Source organism: Balaenoptera musculus, chromosome 17, assembly GCF_009873245.2.
Source record: "Balaenoptera musculus isolate JJ_BM4_2016_0621 chromosome 17, mBalMus1.pri.v3, whole genome shotgun sequence".
Taxonomy (NCBI): domain Eukaryota; kingdom Metazoa; phylum Chordata; class Mammalia; order Artiodactyla; family Balaenopteridae; genus Balaenoptera; species Balaenoptera musculus.
Window position 1 is genome coordinate 48220886 of NC_045801.1, and position 24036 is coordinate 48244921.

Below are 24036 nucleotides of genomic sequence, written 5' to 3' on the forward strand. Positions count from 1 at the left end.
CATTCTATTAAAATTTTTACATAATAATCTTGATAATAGGAACAAAAATTGGTTAGAATATGCTAAAAATAAAAGTTGATTTTCAGTTAAAAAAGTTCTTCTTTTGAAAAACACCTTAAAGAATATTATGAGCTTTCATATTGTATAATGTAAAGGGTTATAGTTACATCTATTCACAAACTTATCCCAAGAATTCAGTTACATTCTGAAAAACACTACATCCATGTAGTTTTAATACTTTAGCTGATTTAGAAGAATATGATTTCATATTTGTTGACTAATAGGAATAATGACACATTAATTTTAATTTAGAGCCAGAATGTACTAATTAATAACACACATGTGCTAGTCTCATGTACATGTAATTGACACTTAGAATATTAAAATCTTTGTGCACATTAGAATGCACAAAGAACATAAGAACTATGATGAACTGTGGATACATTTTATGAGTCTTAGAAATATGATTTGTTAAGGGTTTAATTATGTCTCCCCAAAAGATATGTTGAAGCCCTAACACCTGGCACCCATGAATGTGATTTTATTTGGAAATAGAGTCTTTGCAAATGTAGTCATGTCAAAGTGAGGTCATACTTGATTAAGGTGGCCCTAATCCAATGTGACTAATGTCTTTATAAGAAGACAAGAGACAAGGAGAGAACAACATATGAAAACACAGGCAGACACTGAATTGTTGTAGCATCAAGCCAAGGAATGCCAAGAATTTCCTGGAAGCCACCAGAACTTGGAAGGGGCAAGGGAAGATATCCTCCTCTACAGACTGCAAAGGGAGCATGTCCTTGCTGACAACTTGATTTTTGGACTTCTACCCTCCAGAATTGCGAGACAATAAATTATTGTTGTTTTCGACCATCCAGCTTTGTGGTACTTAGTTACAGAAACCCTAGGAAAGCAGTACATGGTTAAGACGTAGGAAAAATGTTGATGCTTGTTAATTGTTTGGCATATAAGACATGGGGCAATTTGATTTTATGGTACTATTCTCCTACCTCAAAGAAATGCACGGTTATATTAATGTATTTTAAATTATAGTGAGTTAATATTAATCGAGTTTTTAAAAATTAGTTTATACTTCTTGAGATATCTTTGGGTATCCTACCCATAATCCAGACTATTGAGCTACTCCCAGTTCCTGAATTCACCATGATGTCACATTTTTTCACATTCTTTATTTTTTTCAATTCTGGAAATTCCCACCATTCTTTGAGTATTGCTTATCTTCTTGTGTCAACTCTTCATTGTCATAATAATGTCAGTTACTTAACAAACATCAACAAACATGTGTGGCATATAAAAATAAACATTTATTTATACCATGGGCTCTGGGGTTCACTGGTGGCCAGCTCTGTGTCATATCTTTCATCTTCCAGTACTCCAGCCTGACATGTTCTGTTGGCATTCACTGAACTCACAAGATAAGTGGAAAGTGTAAGTATTTTTCAGGTCTTTGCTTGTGTTACATCTGCTAAATCAAACCACATGGCTTATCTCAGAATTGAGAAATAGGAAAATATTTTCAACCTCTTTATGGGAGGAGTATCAACGTTACGTGTAAAGGGTCTTATAAAGGGAGTGACAAAGAATTGGGTTATTAATGCAATCAATCTACCATTCTTTCATTCTCTGTATTTGTTTCTTTTGAAACTTCTTTTGGAATAACAATTCACCTCGTTTTAATAGTGCTTTCATATTTTCTAAATTTTTGTCTTTTTGCTTTTCATTCTTGTTGATTTCCATACTCTTTCAACTCATTAATTTTCTCTTCGGATATGTCTAATCTGCTATTAATCAATCAATCCACTGAGTTTCATTTACAATGGTTAGTGTTTTATTTTTAGAAGTTGTATTTGGTTCCTTTTACAAATATGCCATCTTTTTAAGCATGTGATTTATTAGAGTTTTTAATTCTTCTTTATCTCTTTAAGTATTGTAAATATACTTATTTCTTAGCTCTTTCCAGTTTTATCTTTTGTTTCATTTCCATATTTTTACCATGAATGACTGTACAACCAGGTTATCTACCTTCTTTCACCTACCTATCTCTCTATCTATGATTCTATCTTTCTACCTATCTATCTATCTATATCTATCATATTGTAAAATGTTTTTATGCATATGATGTGATGATCATTTGTTTTTCTACTTTATTTGTTAATATTGTAAATCATATTCCTTGATTGTAAGATGTTAAAAAAATCTTGCATTCCTGGAATAAACCCCAATTGCTCATGATGCTTTATATTTTTTATATATTGCTGGATTTGATATGCATATATTTTGTTAAGGATTTTAGCGTTCATATTCATGAGAGATATTGGTCTATACTTTCTTTTCCTTGTAATGCTTTGGTCTGATTTTTAAAAAATCAGGGTGATGTTGTTCTCATAAACTTAGTGGATAGTGTTCTCTCTCTATTTCTAGGAAGAGATTGTTTGATTAGTGTTATTTCATTCTAAATGTTTAATAGAATTCACCAGTTAAGGCATTTGTGGTAATGTTTTAAATTATATATGCACTTTAATTAATAGACAGGAATATTCAGATTTTCTACTTCCTATACTGTCAGTATTCTGATCAGTTGCTTCTTGGGAAAAGGATTTTTTCCATTGATCTATGTGTGGACACATTCCATTTTACCCAGAGTTCAAACTTTGATGCCTTAATGAACACTGAGTGCATGAATCTCACCTCTACTTCTAGTACATAGGCCTGCCATGGTATTTTCTCCCAAATGACCAACTTAAAAAATTCTTTACTCCTGTGTATACTCTGTTCCCTTGCCTAACAAGTAATAAGCTCAGAGTTTGTGCTTTCAATCAGACCAGTCTTCATTATCTGTGCATTATCACCTCATGGGGCATGGTTTCAAGATATATAAATTTATATATGCTGTTTAATTTTCAGGCAGTGTGGCAAAATAACAATAAAACAGACTTTTTAGGAATACAGACCTGTGTTTGAATCCCAGAATTCCTCAAGCAAGCTATTTACATCTTTAATTTTCCATTTTTGCTTCTGCAAAATTGGAGTAAAAATTACAGCACATGAGACTATTCTGGGGATTATGTGAAATAATCCATATTGTCTAATGATCAATAAATTGTGGTCTCTTCACCCCTAAAATATAGGAGCATATAGTTTGAGACCTCATTGAACAACTGAATTTTTTTTTTTTTTTTTTCTGTCACAACGCTGGGACTATAGTTTGAAAAACTATTATCAGGAACTTCTCAGAGCAAGTCTGCATGTGCCTGTAGCAAACTTACCTCAACCTGAGAATCAATTGTTTTATACTTTAGAAGAGGTGTCCTATAAATATAGCTAGCCCTTATTCAGTTGAAAGGAATAATATGGCCAACTTGAAAGGAGGGCAAATATCTATTATTTCACTGAAATGCATTAATTTAGAAAACTGAACTGAGTTAATCTAGAGAAACATGGAGTCTAGGGGTAACTATGAGCAAGGGCATCCCTAAAAATAGCTTTTCCACTTTGTCTCATGGATCCACATCAGGAAAGCTAAGGGAGGTGAGAATGGGGGTGGATTATACAATAGGAACTCCTCAAGGAGAGGAATTAGATCTGTTAATCTCCTGTCAAAGTTATGGTATTATTTGTAATTATTAATAAATTATTGATACATTATGAAAATTGGATAGTATGTTGGTCTAAATTTGTACATCTAAACATAAACAGACAGAATAACTTTGACATATTTAACTAGTCAATTCAAGCATGCGTTTGAACTGGTTGCTTTCACCACTGTCTGAGTGTTTTCATCATTTTGTAGCTTTGGCATGGTGTTAACACTTTTTTAAGTATGATGACCAATACATCCTGGTGTATGTAAAGAAATTTTCCTAGAAAAAATTCTCAACATGCTGTATGGTCTCCAAGAAAAATATACAAAATCAGTGGTGCTTCAACATTTTTTTTTTTTTTTTTTAAGCAATCCATTTCTGGGCAAGATTTCAAAGGAAGTATCTGTTACAATGTTAGACACTTTCCAACAGATTGAAAAAGAAACATTCCAACCAAAATCTTACATTTGATCAGCTGCCATATCAAGGGATGGGTTATTTCTGCTTTCAATCTAAATGTTCTTGGTTAAAAGAAAGAGTTTTAGCTTCCATTTGGATATTAGTGGGAATAATATATCTAAATTTCTCAATGGAAGAAAACTTGTTTTGATAATATGGACTTCTACTGAATAGGGAGGTCTACTTTTGAGATATAAATTGAATTCAGAAGTTTCTAAATAAATGTGATTAGAAAATTTTCCAAAATACCATCTTTATTATTTCTTTAAGAAAAGAATTACAGCTCCTGCATACTTGCCATTGGGATATATTTTAAAATAGTAAAATCACTTTAGTGTTGTTTCAGTGTAACTAAAATTTGATGATGCAGCAGCAGTGTTATAAAATTAGCCATTTAAGATTGGTTCATGTGCATAGCTAAACCAATACTGTGACTTTTTCTTCTTAATCTATCTTATATCTACCTTGTTCAAGAAATGTCCCTTGGTAAAGTTGAAAATTAGAGTACATATTTAACCCTAAAAAAAAAATTGCTCCATATTTGATCTTGTATTATCCAAGATAGTATTGGTTTCATATAATTATACTTAAAATAAATATAATGAATTACATACCAATCAAAATGCAAACTGATCTTGTACTTTTTGTAAGAGTTAATATAACTTTACAAATGAGAAAAATTTGTAAAACCATGTGTTCCTCTTTTGTTATTTGTTTTAAACATTATGCTGTATAATTGTAAGTCAGGTAGGGAAAGTAGGTAGACAAGGAGAAGAAAACATAAAAAAGAAGAAAATTATGATTTGATCTCTTTATACCTCCTCGCGTCACAGACTTTTGAATTGATATATGCTGTTTACAAAACTTGGACTATGATCTGAAGTTACAAATTCTGTATGTTATCATGGAATTTGACCTTAGCAGGTATTTGCTTCCCTCTTTAATGTTGATTAAAGTTGACGATCCAATTGTTTTTCTAAGAAGTGTGATCTGAGATTAATTTCTAGCAAAGTAAAAAAAAAAAAGACAATACACTGTCATTGGGAAAGTTTAGTTTACAAGCCGAAGGAAGCTCATTCACCCTATCTAAATATTAATTGCAATAGTTGATACCAATGCATCTTTATAACACAAACTTTAACTGCAGGAGGAGTCAAAATGGTTTGTACTCAGTTTAAAATTCCAAAAAACAGCATATGTCTGATGACTTCTGAATATTAAGAGTTCCAATTCTTGGTGCCAGTTGATTGAATTCAGATGTGATTGCACCTGGAAATCATTGTGGCTTCTTTTAGTTATCAGATGGCTGAGGATATTAGACTATGATAATGTTGATGTGTATGGAAAATATAGTATATTTTAAAATTCTTTTTCTTTAATCTTCTTTTACCTCTTCCACTACTCTCCCTCCTTCCTTCTGAATTATAAAAATACATGCTTGAGGTAAAATTTCTATATGTTTTAGAAAGGTATTTAGTAAAATGTGAAAATTTGCTTCTCTTATCCTGCTTCTCTCCATTCTATTATTAAGTGGTCTTAAAAATTTTTATATAATTCCATGTATTTCACAGGTGTAGAAAATATTTTCCCTAGTTTGTTCTTTGTATTTTGACTTTGCTGTGATATAAAGTTTTTATTTGTTTGCAGTAAAACATATCAATCTTTTCCTTTATAGCTTCTGGGTTGATATCATACTTTGGACAACCTAAAATAATTCTAAAGACTATTTTAGAATTATTCTAAAGATAATATAAATATTATTAAGATTCTAAAATAATGTGCCTATGTTTTTTTGTTTGTTTTTTATGCTGTTATATTTTCAATTCATATCTTTAATTTAGCTAGAATTTTATTTGATTTTTTCTCCTTTTTTATTTTTGAAAGGCCTGAGAAAAGGACTTTTTTTTTCTTAAATAATTGACAAGTCAGTTGTCCTACCTCTTTTATTTTACTTTTTAAATATAACAACATTCTCTCATTCAAGTTCAAACAAAGGTGAGCAAAGCTTTATATGGTCACTGTATCAACTCTTTTATTTTTTGATTTTACAACAAAAGTTTGCAGTATCTCAGTGGTATTGATAAACACAGCTCCAGTGAAAATTGTCATAAAAGAAGGAATTTATTGCATATTCAATCTGCTTTTCATTTGAAGTAGAATACTCTTCTGATTTATTTAAAAGTGCAGTAGGATGTTTGAGGAGAGTTTTGATGGAGAATTTGTTGACAACTGAATTTTTATAAAGCCATAAAATGGCAGATTCTTGCTCATAGAAAAATTTTTGTGTCCAGTTGGAAAAGAAAGTAAAGTAGACAGTTTCAGAATTCAATAATTTTAAACCAACCATAACATTGAAGCTACATGAAGAATACGTGGTTCATTAAATTTTAGTTACTCCCTGAGTCCTAGATAGACCAGGTGAAGAGAGGAAAACATTCTTCTGTCTTAGCTCTGTACATAGCCCTTGGAGAGTTCAATCACTTGCAAACTCAAGGAAAGAACTGACTGGCACAGTCACCTTAAACTATTTCATGAAACCAAGTATATTTTTCGGTCCCTTTTACAATTCTCCTTCTTGCCCTCTTAAGTGTAAACTTCTGATGGAAATGGTATAGGCTAAAATGATTATCTCACGGACCAGTGACCAAATAATTCATAGTTCTGATGAATTTGGTCACAGAAAAATAAGTAGGCCAAAAATAAATCACTGTCCATTGCAACTAATTGATCCAGTCAAAATTAAGGACTAATAAGTCAGAAACCTCAAGTGTCATGATGCTGTCAGAGATGTGGAATAGTTTAATGGTTAAAAGATGTCTAACTCCCTGGGTTCCAATTTTGGCTCTATTGCTTGACAACTGTGTGTTATTTATTATTTATTCGTAATCATGTATTATTTAGTCTTTTTTGCTTTCAGTTTCCTCATCTGTAAAGACAGGGTTGTGAGGATAAATTGATATAGGTAAAGCATCTAGCATTCAATAAATACTGGTTAATACTCTTTTAATTTTTTATTCTATAAAAAGGGTACTGTCTTTTAGAATCTATAACCTCAAGATTCAAAATTGTAAGATAGTAATTTAGGCAATTTTGTTTCTGATGACTTACAGACTATGGAGAAACGTTGGACACTGACACTTATGTGTCCTTCTGTGTCTACACTTCGATTTCCTATCTGAGTTCTACTTTCTTAAAAGCATTTTGCAATTACTAATAAGATCTAAGAAATCCTCCTTTAGAGTCTTATTTGTTTTACATATGAGTCTTCCCACTCCCTCAGAATAGATAAGGAATACATCATTTTATAGAAAATACAGAGAAGTATAAAAGGGAAAGTAAAAATCAAGTACAATTCTATCACCCAGAGAAAATTTCATAAAAGAGTTAATATTTACTTGCATACTTTTTTTCTTAGTAGTCATAGCTATTTTCCCATATTTTTATATATTTATACAAATATTTCTGTTTAATATTATTTTGTATTTCAACCTTAATTTATCTAACCATTTAGATATACCTACATATCTATATAACTGTATTTGCTTTTCTTGCTACAAATAATGATGGTAATATCTCTTGTTTTGCATCTTTGATTAACCCAAGGAGAAATTTCCGAAAACAGACTCTCTTCTGAAGGTATGTTATCACTGAGGACCTTGATACATATCACCAACTATTTCTCAGAAATTTTATACCAATTTATATTCCCACCAGTTGTATTGCAGCTGCATTTAGGATAACGCTTTTTGATATTTGCCATTTTGATAGGTAAAAATGTCATCTATTCTTGTTTTAATTTGCTTATCTTTGATTAATAATGTCTTGTTTTTTCACAAGAGTTCTTTCTTAAGAATTCATTTGTATGTCTTTTTAATTAAAGGTACACCTCATTAATACATTTTAATGTTAACAGTTTGTAAGAGTTAACCAAGATTAAATTATTATTTATATTTATGTCACTACATGTACTTAATGTCTTATAGATTGCAATTTGTCTCTAATACAACTATGTCATTAGAGTTAAGATAACTGCACAGTTTTATTTGGGACTAATTTAAACCTACTTGCATCTGCTACTATAATCTTTTCTCCTTTTTTAAGTGCTCATCTTTGAGGTCATTTGCTGGATGCTTGCACCTGATTATACATTTTCTCCTGAAAAGTCTTTCCTAGGCCTACCTTTACATATATTTCTTTAAACTCAGGCATTTCTTGACACACATAGTCTATCTGCTTGGCACACCAGTCTCTCATGGTTAAAGGATATATTGTTCTCTAATCATATCACAATATATTAACAGACTTCCCCTCCTAGATAGATAAATTATTTGCCTATTAAGGAGTGGTTATAATGTTGGGAATTTCCAACACAGAACTTGCCAAGTTAGAAGACAATTTTTAGGTAGACAGATGTTCTGACACACTTAGGTAAGACTAAACTACCAGGTAGATATTAGCAGTCTACATAGCAACAAAGTGAGACAGGGCACTTCTAATTTACAATTTCCAAGATCTGATGTGAGTTTCCATTGATTTTTGCATCTGTTAGAAAATGTATGAATCCTTAAATGTTGACATGCTAATGATCTTAGATCCCAAATAGCAGGAATTACCTGGCTTTGACAGAGTTTAAAGGATAGTAGCGAACACTCTAAAAGGGCTAGAAGGGCAATTTAAATGATCAAGGAGATTGAGATGCTTAAACTCTGCAAGATGATGGAATAGAAATATTGAACTGCAGTCTGAAAAGTCAAATATTGATGAATGAGAATGAAGGTCAAAGTACACACAATCACAAAAATTGAAAAGGATTAACAAGGAGATTTGACCAAACTCTCAGTATTAGCATTATGGAACACCTATCAAGCTTACAAATTATATTTCTAAAGAATTACGAAAGAAAGTGTGTAGCACAGTGTAATTAATAAAATTAGATAATTTAAAATTGGTGCATCCATTATGGAAAACAGTATGAAGATTCCTCAAAAAATTAATAGAACTACCATATGATCCAGGTATTCTACTTCTGGGTATTTATCCAAACAATATGAAAACACTAATATGAAAATTTTTATGCACCTCTATGTTCAATACAGTGTTATTTACAATAGCCAAGATATGGAAACAACCTAAGTTCTAAGTGCCCATCAACTGGTGATGGATAGAGAAGATGTGGTAGATACATAAATCTGGTAGATATAGATATATATATATTATTATATTATATATATTATATTATAATTATTATATATATTATTATACATTACATTATATATTATAGATATATATACATCTCTCTATATAGTGTATGTATATATATATATATATATATATATATATATATATATGCAATGAAATGCTACTCAGCCATAAAACAATGTAAGCTTGCCATTTGCAACAACATGGATGGACCCTGAACATCTTATGCTAAATGAAATAAGTCAGATAGAGAAAGACAAATTAAGTATGATATTACTCATATATGGAATATAAAAACAAACAAGCAAACAAAGGAAAATAAATGAAGAAACCAAACCAAACCAACCCGGAATTACTGAGAACAATGTAGTGGTTACCAGATGGGAAGGTGCAGGGGGGTATGAAGTGGGCAGATGGGGTATAGTGATTGATAGAAACTAAACTTTTGGTGGTGAGTACACTGTACTGTATACAGAAGAAGAAATATAATGTTTTACATATGATACTTGTATAATGTTAAAAACCAATATTACATCAATAAATTTTCTTTGAAAATAAAGAATTCAGATAAATCTAGAGATAAAAACACACAAGGGGCTAAGAACTGTCAGTGAGTGGGTTATTTCTTCCTCCAGGTTTTCTTTACTGATTATTTCATTAGGAGTATTTTCATGAGGGGTAATTTGTCTTATTTCCTTACTGCACTTTTTCCTTACCCTCTTAATAGAATGACGCTAGATGCTATTGTATGAGGTTTGCTTAGGTCCAGTGTGATACTCTTTATAGCCTATGTCAAATCAGTGGTCATCAATAAATGTGTATTAACCATAAAATAATCACATATGGTTGTAAAATTTGACAGCTTATGGTAATTTAGGAAACCATTGATTTTGAAAGTGCAATGATTTTACAGAATTTGAAAGCATTTAGGTGGTTTTCTTAGAATGGGGAAAAAAGCTATCATGCTGTAATTTTCTGCAATTTTACCACTTAACCTAGATGTATCTGAAAATGGCTTCTATATTCAATAGGCTGTGAAATAAATTGCCTTTTCTGGGTAGTGTTACAGGATAATGTAAAGGTCACTGTCATGTTTTAGACTTTTAACAACATTCATTGTGTTAAAAATAACTGTGGCTAGCATTTTTACCTCCTGAAACAGAAATTATATAAACTGAATTTTATATAAGGTATGTGGTAGATGAATTATATTGAAAACATGTGTACATACCATATTGCTACAGTTCTCTTTAATTAAACTTCTTTTTGGAAGCTTCTTTTAAAGTTGAAGCTAATATCTCTTAACATCTCTAGTTATTGAAATCTGGGTTTGAGTTTAGTGTTTATGGGATAAGCTAATCATGTGGAAGTGGTCATAGAAATTTACAGTCTTAACTTTCTTGGGCTCTTCCCAAACAATGCAGAGACTCTTCTTAAGAATAATCCTTTCATATTATTTTTGATATAGTTCTCCTTCTTGTATAACACACACAATTTTTTAAATGGCAGGTACAGAGATTGTCATTGTTGACAAGGTGTCACAGCAATGCCAACATCTTGCTGACCAGCCCAGCTGGGCTTTGACAACTTCACCAAGAAAGGACAGAGTGAGATCAAGATACCAACATTAAGAGTGAATACAAAAAGTAAGAAGTGATAAAAAGGTCATTTAAGACACATGATAAGTAATTCTAGAGCCTTATCCAGGTTCCAGCTTTAACTTCTACTTCCAAAAAGCCTCTCTTTTTAACTCGTTCAAAACTATTTTATCAGTTGATCCATTTATCATCATTTCAACATTACTGTTGTTATTGTAGATTCAAGGTGATGGGGACATGGTTCCTGGCTTTAAGGAACTTATGATCTAGTAAGGGAGAGACAAGAACACAAAAAATTATAATGCAAACATTAGGCCTAAAATAAGCAAAAATGCTCATGTGCATTTATAGAAAACAATGAAGAACCATGTTGGAGAAATTAGGGGAGAATTCACTAAGGAAGTGGAATTTTGAAAAGGCCTCCATCTATAAGCAGAATCAATGGCTGGGTGGAGGGAGTCCCTGAAAGATGTGGGAGGATGAGTGTGAAGTCAGTTGAAAAATAGTGAGTGGTCTCTTTTGTGTGTGTGTGTATGGTGTTAGGGAGTATTCTAAATTCATCCTTTTACATGTAGCTGTCCAGATTTCCCAGCACTACTTATATTTTTTTAAGATTTTTATTGTTTTTATTGAAGTACAGTTGACATACAGTATTATGGTAGTTTTAGGTGTACAACATAGTGGTTTGACGTGGATAAACATTATATACTGATCACCAGGATAAGTCAACTATCTGTTGTCATACAAAGTTATTACAATGCTATTGACTATATTCCCTGTGCTGTATATTACATTCCTATGGCTTATTTTATAATTGGAAGTTTGTACCTCTTAATTCTCTTCTCCTATTTTGTCCAACCTCTCACACTTCTCTCCTCCTCTGGAGACCACCAGTATTTTTTTCTGCATCTGTGAGTCTGTTTCTGTTTGGTTTTGTTCATTCTTTTTCTTTTTTTTTTTAGATTCCACATATAAGTGAAATAATATTTTATTTGTCTTTCTTGTCTGACTTATTTCACTTAGCATAATACCCTCTAGATACATTCACATTGTTGCAAATGACAGAATTTTCTTCTTTTTTATGGCTGAGTAATATTCCATTGTATATATATATATATATATATATATATATATATATATATATATATATATATATATATACCACTTCTTCTTTATCCATTCATATGTTGACGGGCAGTTAGATTGTTTCCATACATTGGCTATTGTAAATAATGCTGCAATGAACATAGAGGTGCATATTTCTTTTCTAATTAGTGTTTTTGTATTCTTTGGGTAAATAGCCAGAAGTGAGGTAGCTGCTGGATCATATGGTAGTTCTATTTTAGTATTTTGAGGAATCTCCATACTGTTTTCCATAGTGGCTGTACCAATTTAAATTCCCAAAAACAGTGCATGACTGTTCACTTATCCCACATGTGATTGTTTTCTTAGTTTTTCTTTGTGATAGTTATTATTTTATAGAAAAACAATAGATTTATGTATATTGATTTTTGTATCCTGCAACTTTACTGAATCCATTTATCAGGTTTAATAGTTTTTAGGTGCAGTCTTTAAGGGTTTTTATATATATATTATCATGTCATCTGCAAACAGTGACAGTTTTACTTCTTTTTTTCTAATTTGGATAATTTTTATTTCTTTTCCTTGTCTGATTGTTGTGGCTAGTACTTCCAACACTGTGTTGAGTAAAAGTGGTGATAGTAGGGATCCTTGTCTTCTTCCTGAATTTAGAAGTAAAGCTTTCAGCATTTCACCATTGAGTGTGATGTTAACTGTGGGTTTATTGTATATGGCCTTTATTAGGTTGAGGTATACTCCCTCTATACTCACTTTGTTGAGAGTTTTTAATCATAACTGGATGTTGAATTTTGTCAAGTGCTTTTTCTTTATCTATTGAGATGATCGTATGATTTTCTCCTTTATTTTGCAAATGTGGTGCATCACATTGATTGACTTGCAGATATTGAACCATACTTGAATCCCTGGAATAAATTCCACTTTGTCATGGCATATGGCCTTTTTAATGTATTGTTAAAATAGGTTTGCTAATATTTTGTTGAGGTTTTTTGCCTCTAACTTTATCAGGGATGTTGGCCAGTAATTGTCTTTCTTTTTTTTTTTTTTATTGTTAGAGTCTTTGTGAATAGTTTAAGTATAAGGATAATGAGTTTGGAAGCATTCCTTTGCCTTTAAATTTTTGGAATAATTTGAAAAAGATAGGTATTAATTCTTCTTTAAATGTTTTATACAATTCCTCTCTGAAGACATCTGGTCCTGGACCTTGCTGTGAGGTTTTTTTGTTTTGGTTTGTTTTTTGTTCTTTTGTTTTTTGGAGTATAACGGCTTTACACTGTGTCAGTTTCTGCTGTACAGCAAAGTGAATCAGCCATACATACATACATATCCCCTCATTTTTGTATTTCCTTCCCATTTAGGTCACCACAGAGTATCGAGTAAAGTTCCCTGTGCTATATAGTAAGTTCTCATTAGTTATCTATTTTATACACGGTATTGATATTGTATATATGTCAATCCCCATCTCCCAGTTCATCCCAACCCCACTTACCCCTTGGTATCCTGTTGTGAGTTTTTGGATTAGTGATTCAATTTCAAAACTAGTAATCAGTTTGTTCAGATTTTCTATTTCTTCCTGATTGTCTTAGAAGAATGTATGTTTCTAGGAGTTTATCTATTTCTTTGAGGTTGTTCAGTTTGTTGGTATATAATTATTTGTACTAACCAATTATGATTCTTTGTATTTCCGTGGTGTCAGTTGTAACTTCTCTTTCATGTCTGATTTTATTCATTTGGCCCCTTTCTTTTTTTTGCTTGATGAGTTTGGCTAAACTTTAATCAATTTTGTTTATATTTTTCAAAGAACCAGCTCTTAGTTCCATTGATCATGTTTATTTTCTTTTTAGTCTCTTACTCATTTATTTCTGCTCTAATATTTATTATTTCCTTCCTTCTGCTGACTTTGGACTTTCTTTGTTCCTCTTCTTCTAATTCCTTTAGATGGTAAGTTAGGTAGTTTATTTGAGATTATTCTTGTTTCTTGAGGTAGGCCTGTATCACTATAAATGTCCCTCTTAGAACTGCATTCGCTGTGTCCTATAGAGTCTAGAAAATTATATTTCATTTTTATTTGTTTTGAGATATTTTCTGTTTCCACTTTGATTTCTTCATTGACTCTTTGGTTTTTTAGTAACATATTGTTTAGTCTCAACATGTTTGTGTTTTTTCCAGGCTTCTTTTTTTTTTTTAACATCTTTATTGGAGTATAATTACTTTACAATGTTGTGATAGATTCTGCTGTATAAAACAGTGAATCAGCTATATGTATACATATATCCCCATATCCCCTCCCTCCTGCATCTCCCTCACACCCTCCAGATGCCACCCCTCTATGGAGTCACAAAGCTCTGAGCTGATATCCCTGTGCTATGTAGCTGCTTCACACTAACTATCTATTTTACATTTAGTAGTGTATATACGTACATGCTAGTCTCTCATTTCATCCAAGTTTACCCTTCCCAGTACCCGTGTCCTCAAGGCCATTCTCTATGTCTCTGTCTTTATACCTGTCCTACCCCTAGGTTCATCAGAACCATTTTTTTTTTATCTTCCATATATATGTGTGAGCATACAGTATTTGTTTCTCTCTTTCTGACTTACTTCACTCTGTATGACAGAATCTACGTCCATCAACCTCACTACAACAAACTCAATTTAGTTTTTTTTATGACTGAGTAATATTCCATTGTATATATGTGCCACAACATCTTTATCCATTCATCTGTCAATGGACACCTAAGTGGCTTCCACATCCTGGTTATAGCAAATAGTGCTGCAATGAATATTGTGGTACATGCCGTTTTTAAATTATGGTTTTCTCAGAGTATATGCCCAGTAGTGGTATTGCTGGGTCATATGGTAGTTGCTTTTGTTTTTTATGGAATCTCCATACTGTTCTCCATAGTGGCTGTATCAATTTACATTTCCACCAACAGTGCAAGAGGGTTCCATTTTCTCCACACCCTCTCCAGCATTATTGTTTGTATATATTTTGTTGATGGGCATTCAGACCGGTGTGAGGTGATACTTCATTGTAGCTTTCATTTGCATTTCTCTAACGATTAGTGATGTTGAGCAACCCTACAGGTGATTGTTGGCAATCTTTGGAGAAATGTCTATTAAGATCTTCTGTCCATTTTTGGACTGGGTTGTTTGATTTTTGATATTGATCTGAGTGAGCTGCTTGTATATTTTGGAGACTAATCCTTTATCAGTTGCTTGCTTTGCAAATGTTTTCGCCCATTATGAGAGCTGTCTTTTCGTCATGTTTATGGTTTCCTTTGCTGTGCAAAAGATTTAAGTTTCATTAGGTCCCATTGGTTTATTTTTATTTTTATTTCCATTTTTCTAAGAGGTGGGTCAAAAAGGATCTTGCTGTGATTTATGTCATAGAGTGTTCTTCCTATATTTTCCTCTAAGAGTTTTATAGTGTCTGGCCTTACATTTAGGTCATTAATACATTTTGATTTTATTTTTGTGTATGGTGTTAGGAAGTGTTATAATTTCATTCTTTTACATGTAGCTGTCCAGTTTTCACAACACCACTTACTGAAGAGGCTGTCTTTTCTGCATTGCATATTCTTCCCTCCTTTACCAAACATAAGGTGACCATATGTGTGTATATTTATCTCTGGGCTTTCTATACTGTTCCATTGATCTATCTTTCTGTTTTTGTGCCAGTACCATATTGTATTGATTACTGTAGCTATGGAGTATAGTCTGAAGTCAGGTAGCCTGATTCCTCCAGCTCCATTTTTTTTTCTCAAGAGTGCTTTGGCTATTCGGGGTCTATTGTGTTTCCAAAAAAATTGTGAAATTTTTTGTTCTCATTCTGTGAAAAATGTTATTGGTAGTTTGATAGGGATTGCATTGAATCTGTAGATTGCTTTGGGTAGTATAGTCATTTTCACAATGTTGATTCTTCCAATGCAAGAACATGGTGTATCTCTCCATCTGTTTGTATCATCTGTAATTTCTTTCATCAGTGTCTTATAGTTTTCTGCATACAGGTCTTTTGTCTACCTAGGTAGGTTTATTCCTAGGCATCTTACTCTTTTTGTTGCAATGGTAAATGGGAGTGTTTCCTTAATTTCTCTTTCAGATTTTTCATCATGAGTGTATGTGAATGCAAGAGACTTTTGTGCATTAATTCTGTATCCTGTTACTTTACTAAATTCCTTGATTAGCTCTAGTAGTTTTCTGGTAGCATCTTTAGGATTCTCTATGTACAGTATCATGTCATCTGCAAATAGTGACAACTTTATTTCTTTTCTGATTTAGATTCCATTTATTTCTTTGTCTTCTCTGATTGCTGTGGCTAAAACTTCCAAAACTATGTTGAATAATAGTGGTGAGAGTGGGTATCCTTGTCTCGTTCCTGATTTTAGAGGAAATGGTTTCAGTTTTTCTCCATTGAGAACGATATTGGCTGTGGGTTTTTCATACATGGACTTTATTATGTTGGGGTAAGTTCCCTCAATGCCTACTTTCTGGAGAGTTTTATCATTAATCAGCATTGAATTTTGTTGAAAGCTTTTTCTCCATCTATTGAGATGATCATATGGTTTTTATCCTTCAGTTGGATAATATGCTGTATCACATTGATTGATTTGCATATATTGAAGAATCCTTGCATTACTGAGATAAACCCCACTGATCATGGTGTATGATCCTTTGAATGTGTTGCTGGATTCTGTTTGCTAATATTTTATTGAGAAATTTTGCATTTATGCTCATCAGTGATATTGTCCTGTTGTTTTCTTTCTTTCTGACATCTTGTCTGTTTTGGTATCAGGGTGACGTGACCTCGTAGAATTAGTTTGAGAGTGTTCCTCCCTCTGCTCTATTTTGGAAGAGTTTGAGAAGGATAGGTGTTAGCTCTTCTCTAAATGTATGATAGAATTCACCTGTGAAGCCATCTTTTCCTGGGCTTTTTTTTGTTGGAAACTTTTAAATCACAGTTTCAATTTCAGTGCTTATGATTGGTCTGTTTATATTTTCTATTTCTTCCTGTTTCAGTCTCAGAAGATTGTGCTTTTCTAAGAATTTGCCCTTTTCTTCCAGGTTTTCCATTTTATTGGCATATAGTTGCTTGTAGTAATGTCTCATGATCTCTGGATTTCTGCAGTGTCAATTGTTACTTCTCCTTTTTCATTTCTAATTCTATTGATATGAGTCTTCTCCCTTTTTTTCTTGATAAGTATGGCTAATGGTTTATCAAGTTTGTTTATCTTCTCAGAGAACCAGCTTTTAGTTGTATTGATCTTTGCTATTGTTTCCTTCATTTCTTTTTCATTTCTTTCTGATCTGATCTTTATGAATTCTTTCCTTCTGCTAAGTTTGGGGTTTTTTTGTTCTTCTTTCTCTAATTGCTTTAGTTGTAAGGTTAGGTTGTTTATTTGAGCTGTGTCTTGTTTCTTGGGGTAGGATTGCATTGAGATAAACTTCCCTCTTAGAACTGCTTTTGCTGCATTTCATAGGTTTTGGGTTGTCGTGTTTTCATTTTCATTTGTTTCTAGGTATTTTTTAATTTCCTCTCTGATTTCTTGACTGATCTCTTGGTTATTAAGTAACGTATTGTCTAGCCTCCATGTGTTTGTATTTTTTACAGATTTTTTCCTGTAATTGATATGTAGTCTCATAGCATTGTGGTCTAAAAAGATAGTTGATACAATTTCAATTTTCTTAAATTTACCAAGGCTTGATTTGTGACCCAAGATATGATCTATCCTGGAGAAAGTTCCATGAGCACTTGAGTAGAAAGTGTATTCTATTGTTTTTGGATGGAATGTCCTATAAATATCAATTAAGCCCATCTTGTTTAATATATCATTTAAGGCTTGTGTTTCCTTATTTTCTTCATTTTGGATGATCTATCCATTGGTGAAAATGGGGTGTTAAAGTCCCCTACTATGATTGTATTACTGCCGATTTCCCCTTTTATGGCTGTTAGCATTTGCCTTATGTATTGAGGTGCTCCTATGTTGGGTGCAAAAATATTTACAATTGTTATATATTCTTCTTGGATTGATCCCTTGATCATTATGTAGTGTCCTACTTTGTCTCTTGTAATAATCATTTGAAGTCTATTTTGTCTGATATGAGATTTGCTATTCCAGCTTTCTTCTGATTTTCATTTGCATGGAATATCTTTTTCCATCCCCTCACTTTCAGTCAGTATGTGTCCCTAGGTCTGAAGTGGGTCTCCTATAGACAGCATATATACGGGTCTTGTTTTTGTATCCATTCAGCCACTGTATGTCTTTTGGATGGAGCATTTAATCCATTTATATTTAAGATAATTAGTGATATGTATGTTCCTATTACCATTTTCTTAAGTGTTTTGGGTTTGTTATTTTAGTTCTTTTCCTTCTCTTGTGTTTCCTGCCTAGAGAAGTTCCTTTAGCATTTGTTGTAAAGCTGCTTTTGTGGTGTTGTATTCTCTTAGCTTCTGCTTGTCTGTCAAGATTTTAATTTCTCTGTCGAATCTGAATGAGGTCGTGGCTGGGTAGAATACTCTTGGTTGTAGGATTTTCCCTGTCTTTATTTTAAATATGTTGTGCCCCTCCCTTCTGGCTTGCAGAGTTTCTGCTGAATGATCAGCTGTTAACCTTATGGGGATTCCCTTATATGTTATTTTTGTTTTTCCCTTGCTGCTTTTAATATTTTTTCTTTGTATTTAATTTTTGATAATTTGATTAATATGTGTCTTGGCTTGTTTCTCCTTGGAGTTATCCTGTATGGGACTCTCTGCCCTTCCTGGACTTGTTGACTATTTCCTTTCCCATATTAAGGAAGTTTTCATATATAATCTCTTCAAATATTTCTTAGTCTCTTTCTTTTTCTCTTCTTCTTCTGGGACACCTATAATTCTAATATTGGTGCATTGAATGTTGTCCCAGAGGTCTCTGAGACTGTCCTCAATTCTTTTCATTCTTTTTTCTTTATTCTGGTTTGTAGTAATTATTTCCACTATTTTATCTTCCAGGTCACTTATCCATTCTCCTGCCTTAGTTATTCTGCTTTTGATTCCTTCTAGAGAATTTTTAACCTCATTTATTGTGTAGTTCATCATTGTGTGTTTGCTCTTTATTTCTTCTATGTCCTTGTTAAATGTTTCTTGTATTTTCTCCATTCTATTTCCAAGATTTTGGATCATTTTTACTATAATTACACTGAATTCTTTTTCAGGTAGACTGCCTATTTCGTCTTCATTTGTTAGGTGTGGTGGGTTTTTACCTTGCTACTTCACCTGCTGTGTGTTTCTCTGTCTTCTCATTTTGCTTAACTTATGGTGTTTGTGGTCTCCTTTTTGCAGGCTGCATTTTCATAGTTCCTTGGTTTTTTTGGTTTCTGCTCCCAGTGGTTAAGATTGGTTCAGTGGCTTTTGTAGGCTTCCTGGTGGAGGGTACTGGTGCCTGTGTCCTGGTGGATGAGGCTGTATCTTGTCTTTCTGGTGGGCAGGACCGTATCTGATGGTGTGCTTTGGGGTGTCTTTAACCTTATTATGATGTTAGTCAGCCTCTCTGCTAATATGTGGGGTTGTTTTCCTGTCTTGCTAGTTGTTTGGCATAAGGTGTCCAGCACTGTAGCTTGCTGGTCGTTGGATGGAGCTGGGTCTTAGCATTGACACAGAGATCTCTGTGAGGGCTCTTGCTGGTTGATATTACATTGGGCTGGGAAGTCTCTGGTGGTCCAATGTCATGAACTCAACTCTCCCACGTCAGAGGCTCAGGCCTGACACCTGCCCAGAGCACAAGATCCTGTCAGCCACATAGCTCAGAAAAAAAGGGAGAAAAAATGAATGAAAAAATAAATAATTTAAAAAAAATAAAATAATTATAATTAAAAAGATTTTTTAAACATTAAAATAAAAAAATTAAATGTAATAAAAAAAAAAGAAGAGAGCAACCAAACCAATAACAAATCCACCAATGATAACAGGTGCTAAAAACTATAATAAGATAAACATAATATTCAGCAGCAAGTCAGTCACAGACAGCAAACCTCAAGTCTACAGTTGCTCCCAGAGTCCACCATCTCAATTTTGGGTTGATTTGTTGTCTATTCAGGTATTTCACAGATGTAGGGTTCGTCAAGTTGATTGTGGTGATTTAATCCACTGCTCCTGAGGCTGCACGGTGAACTTTCCCTTTCTCTTCCTTGTTCACACAGCTCCTGGATTTCAGCTTGGTTTTGGCCCCACTTCTGCGTGTAGCTTGCCCTCAGCCTTCTGTTCCTGCCCAGGCAGGATGGGGTTAAAGCAGCAGCTGATTAAGGGACTCTGGGTCACTCATGCATTGGGGAGGGACGTGTACAGTAATTATAATTGGGATGCGGGGCAAGCTTACTGTGGTGGAGGCTGGCGTGACGTTGCAACAGTCTGAGTTACAGCTTTTGTTTTCCAGGGGAAGTTGTGCCTGGATCATGGGACCCTGCTGTGGTGGGCTGCACAGGCTCCTGAAGGTTGGGAATGTGGATAGTGAACTGTGCTTGCACACAGGATTCTTGGTGGTTGCAGCAGCAGCATTAGCATTTCCTGCCTGTCTCTTGTGTCCAAGCTGATAGCCACGTCTCGTGTCCATCTCTGGATCTCTTTTAGGTGGTGCTCTGCTTTCTTTGGGCAGACAGGTAAGGAATCCCCTTTCCTCAAGCAACCCGAAACAATGGTCTCTTGCCTCAGGCAGGTCCAGAGCTTTTCCCAGACTCCCTCCCAGCTAGATGTGGTGTACTAGCTCCCTTCAGGCTGTGTTCGCACAGCCAACCCTAGTCCTCTCCCTGGGATCTGACCTCCGAAGCCTGAGCCTCAGCTCCCAGCCCCCACCAACCTCAGTGGGTGAGCAGACAAGCATCTCAGGCTGGTGAGTGCTAGTCAGCACTGATCCTCTGTGTGGAATCTCTACACTTTGCCCTCTGCATCCCTGTTGCTGTGCTCTTCTCCGTGGCTCTGAAGCTTCCCCTCCACCAACCCCCCATCTCTGCCAGTGAAGGGGATTCCTAGTGTGTGGAAACTTTTCCTCCTTCACAGATCCCTTCCAGAGGTGCTGGTCCCATCCTTATTCTTTTGTCTCTGTTTTTTCTATTTTCTTTTGCCCTACCCAGGTACGTGGGGCTTTTCTTTCCTTTTGGGAAGTCTGAGATCTGCCAGCGTTTAGTAGGTGCTCTGTAGGAGTTGTTCCACATGTAAATGTATTTTTGATGTATTTGTGGGAAGGAAGGTGATCTCCACGTCTTAATCCTCTGCCATGTTGAAGCAGGACTCCAGCACTACTTACTGAAGAGGCTGTCTTTTCTCCATTGTATATTCTTGCTTCATTTGTCATAGATTAGGTGACCATATATGTGTGGGTTTATCTCTGAACCTTCTGTCTTATTCCATTGATCTACATTTCTGCTTTTGTGCCAGTACCATGCTGTCTTGATTATTGTAGCTTTGTAGTATAGTCTGAAGTCAAGGAGCTTGATTCCTCCAGTTCTGTTTTTCTTTCTTAATATTGCTCTGGTTATTCTTTGTCTTTTGTGTTTCCATACAAATTGTAAAAATTTTTTGTTCTATTCTGTGAAAAATGCCATTGGTAATTTGATAGGGACTGCATTGAATCTGCAGATTACTTTGGGAAGTATAGTTATTTTCATAATATTGATTCTTCCAATCCAAGGACATGGTATATCTCTCCATCTGTTTGTGTCATATTTGATTTCCTTCATCAGTATCTTACAGATTTCTGAGTACAGTTCTTTTGCCTCCCTAGGCAGGTTTATTCCTAGGTTTTTAATTCTTTATGATGTGATGGTAAATGGGATTGTTTCCTTAATTGCACTTTCTGATCTTTTGTTGTTAGTGCATAGGAATGCAAGAGATTTCTGTGTATTAATTTTGTATCTTGCAATTTTACCAAATTCATTGATGAGCTCCAGTAGTTTTCTGGTAGCATATTTTAGGATTTTCTATGTATAGTATCATGTCACCTGCAAAGAGTGACAGTTTTACTTCTTTTCCAATTTGGATTCCTTTTATTTGTTTTTCTTCTCTGATTGCAGTGGCTAAAACTTCCAAAACTATGTTGAATAGTAGTGGTGATAGTGGCCACCCTTGTCTTATTCCTGATCTTAGAAGAAGTGCTTCAGTTTTTCACCATTGAGAATCACGTTTGCTGTGTCTTTTTCATATATGGCCATTATTATGTTGAGGTAGGTTTCCTCTATACTCACTTTCTGGAGAGTTTTATCATAAATGTGTGTTGAATTTTGTCAAAAGCTTTTTCTCCATCTATTGAGATGATCATATGTTTTTTATTCTTCAAGTTGTTAATATGGTGCATCACATTGATTGATTTGTGTGTTTTGAAGAATCCTTGCATCCTTGGGATGAAGGCCACTTGATCATCGTGCATGATCCGTTTAATGTGTTGTTGGATTCTGTTTGTTAGTTTTTTGTTGAAGATTTTTGCGTCTATGTTCATCAGTGATATTGGTCTGTAATTTCCTTTTTTGTGTGATATATTTGTCTGGTTTTGGTATAAGGGTGATGGTGTCCTTGTAGAATGAGCTTTGGAATATTAAAAGATTAAAGACCTAAATATATGACTGGACTCTGTAAAACTCTTCGAGGAAAACATAGGTAGAACACTCTTTGACATAAATCCCAGCAAGATCTTTTTTGATCCACCGTCTAGAGTAATGAAAATAAAAACAGAAATAAACAAATGGGTCCTAATTAAACTTAAAGGTTTTGCACAGTAAAGGAAACCATAAACAAAATGAAAAGACAACCCTCAGAATGGGAGAAAATATTTGCAAATGAAGCAACTGACAAGGAATTAATCTCTAAAATATACAAACAGCTCATGCAGCTCAGTGTCAAAGAAACAAACAACCCTATCAAAAAATGGGCAGGTCTGAATAGACATTTCTCCAAAGAAGACCTACAGCTGTCCAAGAGCCATGCGAAAAGATGCTCAACATCACTAATTATTAGAGAAATGCAAATCCAAACTACAATTTGGTATCACCTCACACCAGTCATAATGGCCATCATCAAAAAGTCTAGAAAAATTAAATGCTGGATAGGGTGTGGAGAAAAGGTAACCCTCCTACACTGTTGGTGGGAATGTAAATTGGTCCAGCCACTATGGAGAACAGTATGGAGATAAGCGTGGAATCTAAAAAAATCTTAAAAATGTATACAAATGAACTTATTTACAAAACAGAAATAGAGGGAAAAAACTGGATTCAGTCATCAAGTATTTATAAAGATATATGGAACAAACACTACTCAGTTTTCTACTATTAAAAAATACTTAACAGAAAACACCATAGGTGTATGTACTAGAAATTCTCACTATGAAACCGCTGGGTGACATTTCATTGGGCTCCAAGGAGCTCCAGTTCTTTCTGTCTCAGTGCAGAAATAATTCAGCAAGAGGCAAGGTGATAGATAAAAAATGATTTATTAGAATACGACACTTGTGAGGCTTAACAAGCAGGCAGGTGAGCTTTGCATTGCCCCAAGTACTTAGTGGGTTATATTTTTATAATCAAAGGAAAAGAGGGGAGGGGAAGAAGACCACCTTCTTCCTCATTCTTTGAGTCTTCCATCCTTAACTCCTCCTACATGTCAGGCAGGGGAGTTTTTGACCGTATATTGTACATCCAGGACCGTCATGGCAGTATGGAAAAATTATTTTATGTCTCAGTACAATGAGGGTCTTTCACTTTGAAATGTCAACTTTCCATAGATTATTGTTTCTATGTGTGCAGAGAGCATGTCCTAGGGGTCATTAACTTGTTGACATCACTGGGCAGGATGTAGGCCTTAGTCTTCCACTATTGTTTTATTGTCTTAAGACATGACTCATTCCTCCATTGCATGGTTTTGTTGCTAGGCAAGTAAGCTTGGTTTTGTTGTTAGGGAAGCTGGTCTGGCTTCGATGCTGAGTGATTTGCTCTGCTTTATGAGTCATGCAAGCCCATATTGTTTCAGGATTTTTCCATTACTTTCTTGAGTGATTATTAACTTACTGCAGTCCCCCAAAGCCCCCTAAAGATTTCTCTCTATCTACAGTCCCCTAGTGGGATTTCCG